Here is a 13,611-nt window from a genome sequence, read left to right on the forward strand (position 1 = left end):
GAATGGATTGGTATGAATTTTCATAATTGGATGATATGGATTTTATATCTCATACCAATCTAAACTTGTTTAGTTTTAACTATAGAATAGATTCTCATACTTAAGTGGTAGTATGGATTATGAATCCTTACAGGAGAGGTGGGTATGACTGTATGAGATTCCAATGGAATGAGGTGGAGTTAGAATCCCCAAGTATGAGATTTCATACTTAAATAGCCCAATCAAACAAATAAAATCATGAAATGGATTCATTCCAAAAAATTCAACCAAACACCCCTTTACTAAAATATGAGAATTTCTATTGTAGCTTAGTAATAGTGTATTCCCCGTTATGCCCTCAATGCATGAAATTACTTGTTTGCCCTTGGCCCAATTAATTTGATGAGTGAACTTTAGGGTGGCTTAGCTGGCTTTCTGATTGTCTGTGAAGCAAACATGTGTCCTTTCTTCTTTGAGAATCAGCACATATGAATTTGTTCATCATCTACTTTGTGGTCTTCATCAAAGGTAGCTTGTTCTCAACAACTTCAACCTTAACCGCCATTGTTACTCAAGCTTTTGCGCTATTCTTCGTCATTCACTTCACTGCTTTCTTGCAACTCCATTTCTACTACTACTTCAATTTCATAATACTTCGCTTGATTCAACCTTTCTTTGGTAGAACTTCAGTTGTTCGTTCTTAATCGAATTTACGGCTTTCTTCTGCTTCGGGTATACTTTCTGCAGAACTTTGAACTTTAATTATTTTGGGTGTTGTGGAGTTAACGGAGGTTGCTTTTTTGGTCTGATTTTACAGTTACAATGGCGACTTTTCTCGGTAGTGGCTTCTGGGTATTTTTGTTAATTGTTGATGGTGGCTGCTTTAGCTGGCGGAGCTTATGGGGTAAATTTATTTATTTGTTGTTTTTTGTGTTTTAATTAGTCCATTTTGATTGAAATGCATAGCACTGCCTTGATTAGATTTGATTATTTTTCTTTACGAAATTTTCTAATGCTATTTAATTTATTTATAGTTGGTGGAGTTATTATAACGATTATTGTTAGTTTTCTTGATCTGCTTTTGTGGGGAGTGGGGAGGGTGGTGGGTATTGCTGGTTTTAAAGTGAGTGGGGTGATTTTTGTCCTTAGTAGATATGGTACTTGTAGCTGATTTAAGTTGAGGTTGTGTTGTACTGTGTGTGTACTTTTGTTGAGTTTTTAATTTTGCTATTTGTTGCCGGTTTTGTCCATTGGGTTTTAGCTTTGTACCTTTGGTTTTTGCCCAATTTTTTTGGCCTTATTGCCTTTGTATTCCGGATTTTTGGTGGATTGAAAATTGTAATTTGGTTCTAGACCTTTGCTTTTTGTTTTTTCTGGTGGAGGTTTTAACCTTTGGTGAGGTGTGTTACCTTTGCTATATATATATGGAGGATTAGGGATTTTTGGTTTGGTGGCTGCCTTTTATTCTCAACAATTTGGTCCAGGTAATCAGCTTCTAGAGCTGCATTCATCTTTGTCATGTTAATTAATGGTTTTAAATATTGGACTTTACCTAATAATATTGGACTTAAAGAATACTTTTATCAGTTACGAAATTGGCCTATATTATTTATTCACTTGGGTTAAGAGTACTATGTTGATGTTTTGCTTCAATTATTTGTTGTGCTTTGATCTGTGTTTAGTGTGATTTCAACTCAAAATTTGCCTGGACTAATTATCCAGCTTGCTTAGATTTGAGCACCATCTAAGATGTTTACCTGATTTGCTGATTTGGGTTTGATATGTGGTTTTAAAGGTTATTTACACATAGCAAGATGTGATTTCAGTTTTCTTACAATAGATTGCTCTCTTGTAGGGTTTTCAAAATTGGATCTGGTTTTCTAAATGTTGTTGGTTGCATTGTGCGAGTTACCTTGGTTACTATATGTCATTGTGCTGAAGATCCCGGAAACATGTGCTTGTGTGTGAAAAAAAAAATAAAAAAAAAATTGAAGATGTGCTGTTGTGTGTAAAAATTGTGAATGTTGTTATTTAGAATGTTGGTTTTGAATTTTGCTGTCCACAGGACACCATTCTTGGGAAAAAAAGAGGGGGGGGGGGTTCATTGAGCATTCTAGATTGGTTTAGAGCTTTGGGATCATCATTTTTAAGTGTTGCTCATTGCGTTTTGGGATTTAATGTTTTCAGTGATATGTCTCTGTGTTCAAGAGAGGATAAGAATGTGTTGTATGCAACCAAACTATAAAAGTTGTTGTTGACAGAGTTAGTTTTTGTTGTTTTAATAGAGTGTTCTTTGTTGTGCTTTTATTATATTATTTGATGTGTTTTTTTACAAGCTGTTGGGCCTGTCAGATTTTGTTAGTAGTGTCTTTATTGCTTTGATGTTTTCCCTACAAGCTGTTGGGCCTGTCGGGTTTTGTTAGTAGTATTTTGGTTGCTGTGCTCATTGTGCGTTTTGTTTTTGCTCAGGTTGGTTTGCTTGTGCTTTTGGCCCTCGCTGTGCTCTTGCTGTTTCGCTGAGGTTGCTTCAGGTGCTTATTCTTGCTTCCTGTACGGAGTTTTGGAAAGGCTTATTATTTTTTTGCTATGTGCTGATCCTCTATAGATTTTGTGGTTGTTTGTTCTCTTTGCTGTCTACTGTTGCTTGTATGAGACATTGATTCTTTATGTGGTTATGATTTTGTTTTATCTGGTTAGTGTGTTGGCGTCAGATTATTTATGTCTTATCTTTTTTGGTTTATTGATGAATTCTTTATGGTTGAGGTATGGTTTGATTGCATAGCTTAGTCCATGTTAGGACAGAATTGTATTTGGGTGATATATTTGGATGTATGGAGATTAAGCTGTGCTGGTTTTCTTTATGGGATTTTGTTTCTCTTTGTTTGTGTTGGTTGTTGTTTACCTTTAGTTTTGGTGAGCCATGGTTGTACGATTTTCCGATGTGACTCTTTTAAGTTACAGGTTATGGCTTGTGAATCGAAATTGATTTCAATTCCTTTCCAACCGTGGCTTGGTTATTCACTCTTCCAACTTTTAGAAATTAATAACCGTGGATAGTCCTGGGGTTCCTATTTTTTAATATAAAAATTGTTAGACCTTTGTATGCTCTGAATATGCACTATTTTATAAATTGATTTTGTTTCATTGAAGCTGTGTGCAGCTGGTTAAGCATGACCAATGAATAAATTTCTCATTTCTTCATAACAATGACTTTGTTGCCTGTATAAATGTGATTCAAAGCTGTCTTTACCTTATGTATTTTTAAAATCAAGACAGAGGTAGTCAAATTCACACTGTGTAACTGATTTTGTTATCTGAATTTGTTAAGCTCAAATGCCTCGCAATTCTAGAACACGAATAGGCAGGAGGAGTGGTGCGTTTGGAGAACAACCTGTACGCCATTTTAGTCAGGTATAGTAAATTCTGTATCGCTTAAATGCTCTATACTACAGTGACCTGATACCTTAATTGGACTGCAGTGATTTAGGAAATTTTCGGACCAGAACGCGTAAAACGAAACGCATAGATCAGAGTAATTTTATTTAGCTTTCCCTTGTATTTATTGTGCATGTACCTTTACGCAGATACCTTTACCTTAAGCCTCTTTATTATTATGCATTGTAGCCATAAAGCTCCCTGCTGCCACTATTGATTTACCTTTGCCAGCAGAATCTCTGAAACTACCAGCTCCTCACTACTGCCACCATTGTTTCGCAAAGAAATTAGCATCATAAACAAAACATTTTTGTTGTGGAGATGGAGATATCGAAATTGCTGTGAATGAATACCCACCAGAACTTGCACAGTTGTTTACATCGCAAGAAGAAGATGCAGTGCATTTCAGAAAATATGCTCGCTTATACAATAACTCATTCACATTTAGTTCGTTGGGTGGGAATTTTGATGCTAGCAAATACAAAGGAGTATATGTGTTCAAGTTACATGGGAAGCTGTATCATTTTGTCGCAGTTCTTCTTCCAGGAGATGATCAGCCAAAGTATTTGCAACTATACTTTTATGATGGAAAACATGAAGCTGAAAACAAGGTTGGGAGCTTTCCAGAAATTCGAGAAGATATCATCGCTATTTTGATGCGCATATCGGAGCATAACCCTTATGCTCATTTCTTTCGCTCTTTGAGGGAAGTTGAAGTAACAGAAGAAACTCAGATTAGCCTGAATCAAAATGCGGTGCCTGATCAACGTGTATACAATGCTCCAACAACTGATGAAGTGGCTGATTTTTGGCCTGAAAGCGCATCATCAAGCCATAGCGCTAGCCCTCATGTTATGGTTTCAGGCAAATCTAATGTCTCTCATCGTATCTATCACCATTATGGGTGCTATGATCCCCTACAGTATCCTGGGTTAAAAAAAAAAAAATCTTGGGGCGATCGTCAACAATTGGCCACACAAGTAGATCCTGTGCTGTCTTGTTCTGTTCATAATGCTGAAGATCTCTTGGATGCAGAGGCGTCGCGTAAGTGTTGAATGAGTATGGTTTATTTATGAAGTTTCGCATTAAGATGCTCTATACACTGAGTTCCTGTCTAATGAGATTTTCATGTGTATCTATTTCAGGAGCATCTGGAAAGCGTACAAAAGCCGATAGATACATTTCTTCTAGAGACTATTATGCTTTTTTATTGCAGATGCGGGCTGGGAACATGTTGCTGCGAGCTGGTAGACTCTTGCAGTAATATATCGTAGACATGTATGTAAAGATGGAAAACACTAGATTAGACTATTTTCGTAATAACCAGGCAACTATAAGATCAGACCTTTACCAAGGTATATTAGATTCTTTGCAGGGGGGTGAGGCATTAGCATATAATGTCGGTCAAAGGGTTATTTGCCACCAACTTTTATAGGTGGACCCCGAGATATGAAAAGGCGTTATTTGAATGCCATGGCCTTGGTTCAGAGATATGGAAAGCCAGATGTGTTTGTCACAATTACATGTAATGCAAATTGGCCGGAGATTAAAGCTGAGCTAGCCCTTGGTGAGTTAGCGCAAGACCGGCCAGATCTTGTGGCAAGGGTGTTCCGAGCAAAACTATTAGCTCTGAAAAGAGAAATTATGGAGACTGAAGTCTTTGGTGAGGTTGCCGCAATGATCTACGTTATTGAATTTCAGAAACGAGGTCTTCCTCATGGTCATTTCTTGATTATTTTAAAGGGTGCATCAAAGCTGAAGTGTCCAGAGAATTATGACAAGTTCGTATGTGCAGAGATTCCATCTACAAGTGATCCAGTCTTACGGAAAATTGTCCTTAAGCATATGATGCATGGTCCTTGTGGATATTTGAATCCTCAATGTTCTTGTATGCGTAAAAAGCATAAAAAGGCAACCTGTAAGTATGCTTTCCCTAAAAAAATTTCAAGTCAGACAACAACTAATGATGATGGATTTCCAACATATCGTAGAAGAGACAATGGCGAAAAGGTCACAGTAAGAGGGGCTCAGCTTGATAATCGTTGGGTGATTCCTATAATCCATATCTCTCTGTTCTGTTTGATTGTCATCTAAATGTCGAGGTATGCTCTACAATAAAAGCTGTTAAATATCTGTACAAATATGTGTACAAGGGGCACGACAAAATTTCTTATAATGTTGTTCCTACAAATGGTGAAGTTATTGATGAGATCCAGCAATTTCAGTCAGGGAGATGGGTTTCACCTTGTGAAGCTGCATGGAGAATTTTCACATTCGATTTGTTTGAGATGTACCCTCCAGTTCTCTTGCTGCAGGTGCACTTGCCAAATCAGCAAACTGTGCACCTACATCCAGCTGAACGTCTAAATGCTGTTGTTGCAAATTCCAGACGTTCATGTACACAGCTCACTGAATTCTTTGCTATGAATGCTGCCATTCCTGGAGGATTAGGGTATCTATATGCTGAGTTTTGTGAACACTATAGATGGGATGCATCGAATAAACAGTGGATTAAGAGAGCCAGTAACAAATTTCAAGTGGGTCGTTTAGCTTTTGTCTTTCCAGCAGAAGGAGAGCGATTTTACTTGCGATCATTGCTGCTGCATGTTCGGAGTCCAGCATCATTTGAACATCTCAGAACTGTCAATGGATCTGTCTGCTCTACTTTCAGGAAGCTGCTCTAAAACTAGGATTACTGGAGGCCAAAGATCTTGCAAATTTGTGTTTGCATGAAGCTTGTGAAGTGCAGATGCCAGCTGCTTTAAGGCGCCTCTTCGCAACCCTACTAATTTTTTGTCAGCCAAGTGACCCTGTGTCTTTATGGACCAAGTATTATCCATTTCTATCTGATGATTTCAGCCATCAATTTCCAGGTGATTTGTCTAAAGTTCGACAGCTAACTGTTAGATCTATTGAAAAAGATCTTGAAGCAATGGGCAGATATCTAAAAGACTTTGGAATTGACGAGATAGAAGAGGAATCTGACTCAGAGCTACGACGAACCAAAGACATTATTGATGCTCTGGATGCACCCATTCCTCAAGAATGTATAGATTGCAAACAACACTTGAATCCAGCTCAGAAAGCTGCTTTTACTTGCATCATGCAATATGTCACAGATAACCAACCAGGTGCCTTTTTCATTGATGGTCCTGGAGGTACAGGGAAAACCTTCCTGTACATTTCGCTGTATGCTGAAATTAGGCTCATGAACAAGATTGTATTGCCCACAGCTACATCTGGAATAGCTGCTGCAAATATTCCTTTTGGTCACACAGCACATTCTAGGTTTAAGATTCCAATCGATTCTGATGCTTCTTTGGCATGTGCTGTTCCTAAACAAGGCAGCCTTGCAGCACTTCTAAAAGAAACAGCTTTGATAATCTGAGATGAAGCTTCAATGGCACATAAAGAGAACCTTAAATCTTTAGATATATTGCTGCAAGATTTATGTGAAAATAAGGCTTTGTTTGGCGGCAAACTTGTAGTGTTTGGGGGAGATTTTCAACAAGTTTTACCAATTGTCCCGCACAAGACGCAACGGGCGGCTGTTCAAGCTAGCGTTGTTACTTCTTACTTGTGGCCTAAGCTTAAGATATTTAAACTCACTGAAAATATACGAGCTCTAGATGATCCTCAGTATTCTGCATTTTTGCTGTCTTTGGGAAATGGAGAACTACAGCAGTCAGAAAATGAGTATGTTCAATTGCCAGTGGAAATTGTTAAACCTCTTGTGACGGATACAAATCCTATCAATGAAATAACAAAGGCCACATATCCAGAATTGAGTTTAGGAATGTTTGGAAGTGATATCTTTACCAAACGAGCTATTCTTACACCAATGAATGATGATGTTGATCTTATAAATTCAGCAATGATTGAAGATTTCCCTGGTGTTCCTGTTGTTTACAAAAGCTTTGATAACATTCTTGATGACATGTGCACTGTGTACCCAACAGAATTTCTAAAGCTGTGCCCTGGGGGAATGAGCCCCCATGAACTGGTATTAAAGGAAAATTGTCCTGTGATTTTGCTGCGCAATATACTTCCTTCTTCTGGTTTATGTAATATTGTAATGGTACGCGACTCATATGTAAGAGATTTCGACCAAATGTTATTGAATGTGTTATAGCTGTTGGTCGGTATGCTGGAAAACATGTGTTCATACATAGAATTCGCCTAAGATCTTCTGCTTCATCAAAGTATCCTTTCCAGTTTGAAAGAAACCAGTTCCCAATAAAACTCAGTTTTGCAATGACCATAAACAAGTCACAAGGGCAGACCCTTAATCAGGTGTCTGTGTTTCTTCCTCGGCCATGCTTTTCTCATGGGCAGTTGTACGTTGCTCTCTCTAGAACGAAGAAAGCTAGCAAAATAGCTGTCTACACTTCGCAGCCACCAGCGCAGTATGCAGAAAATTATACTAAGAACATTGTTCGTATGATGTCTTACGACTAGCTCGTATAATTCAAGGATCCAGTAATCTGTAGCTGCCGAAGTCTGCCAATGGTACGTGTTTTTGGATTTAAGTAATTTACCTTATTAGCAAGCTCAGATTTATCATGAGTTTATCTTAGTCATTAAAATCTATATTTAAATCTAAATGTATGAGTTGTTATCTTATGCTTTTGGCAAAAACTACTTTGGAAAAGCAAATCTAAATCAGTGGCTATGAAACTTTAAAATTATATGAATTGTACCATTGATTTTAGCCACTCCCTTAAACTATGGTATGGTATAAAAATAAAAAATAAAAAAAAAAACCTTATGACTGTCAATATTTATTGTTATAATGAATATGAATTGTACTATAGCATTTTACCACTCCCTTAAACTATGGTATGGTGCATTCTCATAATCAGGCATGAACTTTTGAAGGTCACTCTCTAATGGTGCATTCCACTTTCGTACATAGAACTCGCTGCAACACTAGCACCGGTGATTCAATTGCAATGTATCTTCTCAGCAACGGTTAAAGACTGCGCCTACTTTATGTAAGCTTTTGTTAAATCAGTTGTGCAATTTCTTTTAGAGAGGTCTTACATCACTTACATTAGTTTGTGTTGTTTAAGAACCTTTAACTATAAAACTAAACCATAATATTTTGAGGGGTTTTAAAGGATCTAGATAGTAGTATATGTTCCTAGAAAACACCCAAGTACAACATTAACTGTGCTTAGCAGTTTATCTAAGCTTCTATGTATAATGCTCAATTATTAATATATGCCTATTTCCGTTGCTGTTAGCTCTTATCTCTGATTGTATATATGTTTTTATTTTTGCTTTGAAGATTAGCATATCAAATTTGTTAAACCTAAACTTGTTATTCTTTTGATCTAGCTTGTTGTTGTCTACCTGTTGTATTCTTGCAATTGCAGCGTAAAGAAGCTGGGATTAGGTGTTTTTTAGAGAGCAGAGTTCATATTTTTAAGGTGTGATTTTGATTTCATTTATTAATTGATTGATTGTTTGATTTTCATTTGTACAGTTACTCTACTCTCTAACATGTTCTTAAACCTAAATTCGCTTTAATGATTTTTCTAAAGTCCAGCTTTTTTTTTTTGGGATGGTTCTGTATTTCATTACCTGTTGTCAGTTTTTTATTTGTTCCAAAATGTTAATTTTCTCAACACAATTTTATGATATTCTTGCAATTTGCCTATTTGGCTGTGCTGACTCATCAGTTTGTTATCAGTTTCTTCTATTAACAAAGTGGATACCTTTTCTTGTCTTATACAAGTGAACTTGATAATGCAAAGATAATGGAAAATTGGCATGGACTGAAAGCTAGCAGAATACTGGCTTGCTTACTATTATATCAATATTCTCTGAGATCATGCCAATTCTGCAACAAATAGCCAAAGAGGTAGCATATCTTTTTTATCATTTTGTTATTTATTCTTTCTCATTTGAAGTATAGTTGATCACTTGCTCATTTGCTCCACATTTATCAAAGCTTATTTGGCCTATATCCACAGACCTGGGTAGCAGATCGTGGTCCTGCATCCAATTTATTATAAATAAAGCTAAACTGCCACCGTATACAATCTGATAGTCTTTGTATCAACATTTACATGTACCAATTCCTTTTCTATTTCTCTCTCTTAATACCCCTGGATACTTAAATGGAAGCAAATTCGATAGGGCCGTGTGGGTATCACTTTTAATGAAGCAGCTATATTTGCTGGACATGATATAGAAACCTGCACTGATCTGATTCAGATCACAATAATCAAGTCATACTCTTCTATCATTTATCCCTCAGAAGATGTGTTGATATGTATCATTTACTTGTTTCCTTATATCAGGTGGCACTTGGCTTCATGGCGAATAGAAGATATCAAACCATGCATCAGGAGCTGATGAATAGCACTCCTTCAAGCTCTAACAAGACTTCTGTCTTTGCTGATTTGTTTGGCTCATTTTGCTACACTTTTCAACACGAGAAGTTCAGTAGGCCATATGGGGATATGACTAGGGTAGATGCTCGTTTGGATATCAATCCAACTTCAGATTTTGGTAAAAACATCTGCCATAGCTCAGTTGCTCACTAGGATAACTTGGCAACTCTTCTAGGTAAAATTCTTAAAGCAGACTTTAAAGTTGCATGAGAGAATATGCACTGTTCTTTCCAGTTACCTCTGGTGGTAAGACTTGATTTTTTACTTTTGTGTTCTGAACTACTGATGATTTTAAAATATAAACGGGTTAATGTATCAGGCTCTTTGCTATATTCGGATATTCCTGACAAATGGAAATGAACTTAAGACATCATATAGGATGATAAGAGATGATCTATTAAGTATTTGGTTAGAATTTATTAGATGTCAATGTGGTTAGAACATTCTAGATTATAAGAATTGCCTGTTTAGGAGTCTTAATTTATTACCATAGTAATTTACAGCTCCATTTTTTTCCGCAGTTCATGCTATGTGAATAAAACAGAAATTGCAGAAAATACAAAGTCTAATCTTTCAACCAGAACAAAGCAGGACTCCTAACCACACACATGTAAATATCCTATAACATAATAATCTCTTGAAGACTTATAACAGCCATTGTTGATGCCGTTTTCACCCACATTACTTGCTAAAATAAGAAAATATGCCAAAAACAGATCTAATTATGCTTAATCATGGCTATAGGTTCATGAACACTAAAAAACATAGGACTGCGTTTTTCGTTACTTCAGAATTCACTGACAATGTAATAGATGCTAGCCTTTAAATGATTAGCTTGCTCTACATTAAATCATTGATCACTAACTTGCACAATATATATTCATTTCTACAGGAACAAGCCCTGGATATATATGGTGCTAAATTTCACAATCTTTGTGGCTCTAGCTCTAAGGAAATTAAGATGGCTGGAACAGGTTTGCCAGTTTAGCTATCAGCTTCCCTTATAATAATCTCAATATAATCAATTCATATATTATCTGGCCAATTTATTTGTGGAAGGGTTTTGTTCAAGTTTTTGTTTTGATTTTATAGTAACCACATGTGACTGACTAATTAGACTCCACAACAGAAACTAATCTAAAAAAGGACATATGCAGTGATAAGAAATCGCAAACTGAACAAGCAATAAGTTTGTGAAAGTTTTCTCTATGACCACAAAAGAAACTAATCTTGACTTCCTTTGCTTTCCACCTCAGCTTGCCATCTACAAAATACATATAAGTTATTAAAATAATGAAGATAATTTAATTGACTCTAATTAGCCGCTTCAAAACATAGGGTGTACACTCAGCTTATCACTTTTTATTAACTTGATTACAACATTTAGATTTGAGTAATCTAACATTGCCATTATATAATGGGTTTAATCTTCTACCTAGAATTTTTTTTAAAAACAGATTTATAATTTCAGATGCTTACTTAGAAATTACCCTTGACTAGATCAATCATTGCATAGTGTATTATGCCAATTAGGTATCTAAATTTATATTATTAGATTGTATGCATGGATTAGATCATACATCACTTTAGATTAACTTGGTTGCAAAGATTGGATAAGATAGGGCTAAAACTCCTTTGTTCCATTATCTGAATGGCACTTATGAACTTTGCCATTTCTTTAAAAATCTGCTTCTTCCCAGTAGGGTACAACCTGTATACTTGTCAATGGGGTATGTTAAGTAATCGAAGTTCTCGGTTTAAAGTTTGACTCTCGATGCAGGATTTGCTTTTCGTACTTTTTGGGTGGTTTGACAGATTTTAAGTGAGGTTTTGACAAGTTTTTTAAATTTGTATGATATGTTGTTTCTGAACTCAACTGTTCAGTTTTGGTTATGATTTGAAATTTTAAATTCATCAAATCTGTTGCTCAACTTTTGCCTAAACTCTGATCTCTTAAAGATAAAACAAAACACCCCGATTAATATGAAGATAGTCCTGTCGGCTGTCCCAGTTTCTTTTTGTTTTGGAGAAAAGTTTTAAATTTTGTTGGATAACAATGTTGCCTGTCTTTTTTCAGAGAGGGAGAGAGGCAACTTTGATTTCCAAATATTTGGAAATAAGCTAATACAACTACAGGTTACTTGATTGCAATAAATGTAAAGAACGGGTTATGCTAGAAAATTTCACTTAAAAAGATAATGGTGCTGTTAGGGAATTGGTAGTTGATTTTGTGCAGGTTGAAAACAGAAGTGAGGAAAAACAAAAGATTGTTTAATCTGTGCCAAGGTCTGAAATGAATATATATTAAGATCAAAAAATTTAGAGCTCATGTGTTTTTGAGAACACATACAAAGGCCCATATCAAACAAATAACAAACAGCAACATATCTCATAGATGCCAGCTAATTTGTCATTAATAAATGCAAGAATACTAATATAAAATAATAGTATTGATAACCCTAAAAATTTCTAAATATTTTAAAATGCGTATGTATGCATTATTAATGTATCAAAGCTTTAATTCAACAATCAACAACTTGTGATGTATCTAAAGAACAAGCTCACAAGTTGTTGATTGTTGAATTGATAACCTTGGCAGGAAGGATGTAGTAATGATAACCTCACTAGCAGTCATGATCACCCCTTGTTTGATGAGGAGAATGAGCTGTGTTCCATGCAAAGCAGCATATAGGGGTAAGGTTTGTGCCAAGGTCAGTAATTAGCTAATTTCCTTGTACATGATTATTGTTAGATGTAATACAACTATTATTTTAAATTTTACTCGAACTGGGACGTGAATCTGAAGGTGCAAACATGCCAGGATCCTTGAAACAGGCAATGGAAGAAGAACTTAAGGATCTTGTAGAAGCCTCTGAAGAAAGCAAATATTCACAAAACAAAGAGTTTGCTATGTTCTATGCTGAAGAAGAAGGACCTTCTGAGGCAGCTGATTCACCAGGTCCTACTAAGAAAAGACCAAGAACTTCTCTCTTTTCTGAGCCAAATTATACAGCAAGCGAAGCACTCTCTTTATCAGCATCTCCAAATCAATTTGATTCTGTCATTGAAGCTCCAGCAACTGCTACCAAACCTGGTGTAGCCACTCCAGCAAAAAAAGAGACATGCAAAGGAAGCTCGACTTCTGTCACTGAAGCTCCTGCCATTGTTACAAAGTCTGTTATAGGCACTCCTACACAGAAAGAACCATGCAAGGAAAGCCCAACTTCAGTCACTGAAGCTCCGACCACTGCTACAAATCCTTTTTTAGGCACTCCTGCAAAGAAAGAAGCTTCCAAGGGAAGCTTAACTTCTGCTTCTCCTAATCAGCCTTGAGCTACTGAAGCTCACCTTTTGGCCTTGCTAATCAGGCTTAACCTTTTGAAGCTCAGTCCCTAATGGTGCATTTCACTTATCGTACATAGAACTACCTGCAACACTAGCACCAGTTGATTCAATTGCAGTGTATCCCCCTAGCAACGGTTAATTTCTGCAGCTGCTGTGTGTAAAATATGGTTAATCCAGCAGTGTAGTTTCTTTTGGAAAGGTCTTTAGATACGCATGTTAGTCTGTGTAGTCTTGAAACACCTACATATCAGACTTAAGCTAAATATTTTGAGGGGTTTTAAAGGAACATAAACAGTAGTATATGTTCCTAGAAAACACCCAAGTAGTTTATTGCCTATGCTTAGCAGTTTATGTAAGCATTCTGTATGAAACTTTATTATTAATGTATGCCTATTGCCGTTGCTATTACACTTGCGTCCTAATTAGCTAATGAATACCAGCATGGAAACAA

At 36.3% G+C, this 13,611-nt stretch overlaps 1 long non-coding RNA gene across 16 annotated transcripts; it reads left to right on the plus strand.

Annotated features, from left to right (window-relative positions):
• Positions 1-11: 11 nt before the first annotated feature.
• On the plus strand, positions 12-13,568 carry LOC110709685. Of its 16 annotated transcripts, XR_002509010.1 has the most exons (11): positions 12-711; positions 797-883; positions 2,449-2,510; positions 3,308-3,390; positions 3,459-3,511; positions 3,604-4,458; positions 4,560-7,923; positions 8,277-8,408; positions 8,793-8,846; positions 9,155-9,280; positions 9,723-13,568. It is a non-coding gene; the product is annotated as an uncharacterized LOC110709685 (long non-coding RNA). The 16 variants fall into 16 exon arrangements; XR_002509022.1 differs by having other exon boundaries at positions 8,277-9,280; positions 9,723-12,526; positions 12,622-13,568; XR_002509012.1 differs by having other exon boundaries at positions 8,277-9,280; positions 9,723-12,526; positions 12,637-13,568.
• Positions 13,569-13,611: the final 43 nt, after the last annotated feature.

Source organism: Chenopodium quinoa, unplaced genomic scaffold (assembly GCF_001683475.1).
Source record: "Chenopodium quinoa cultivar QQ74 unplaced genomic scaffold, ASM168347v1, whole genome shotgun sequence".
Lineage (NCBI taxonomy): Eukaryota > Viridiplantae > Streptophyta > Magnoliopsida > Caryophyllales > Amaranthaceae > Chenopodium > Chenopodium quinoa.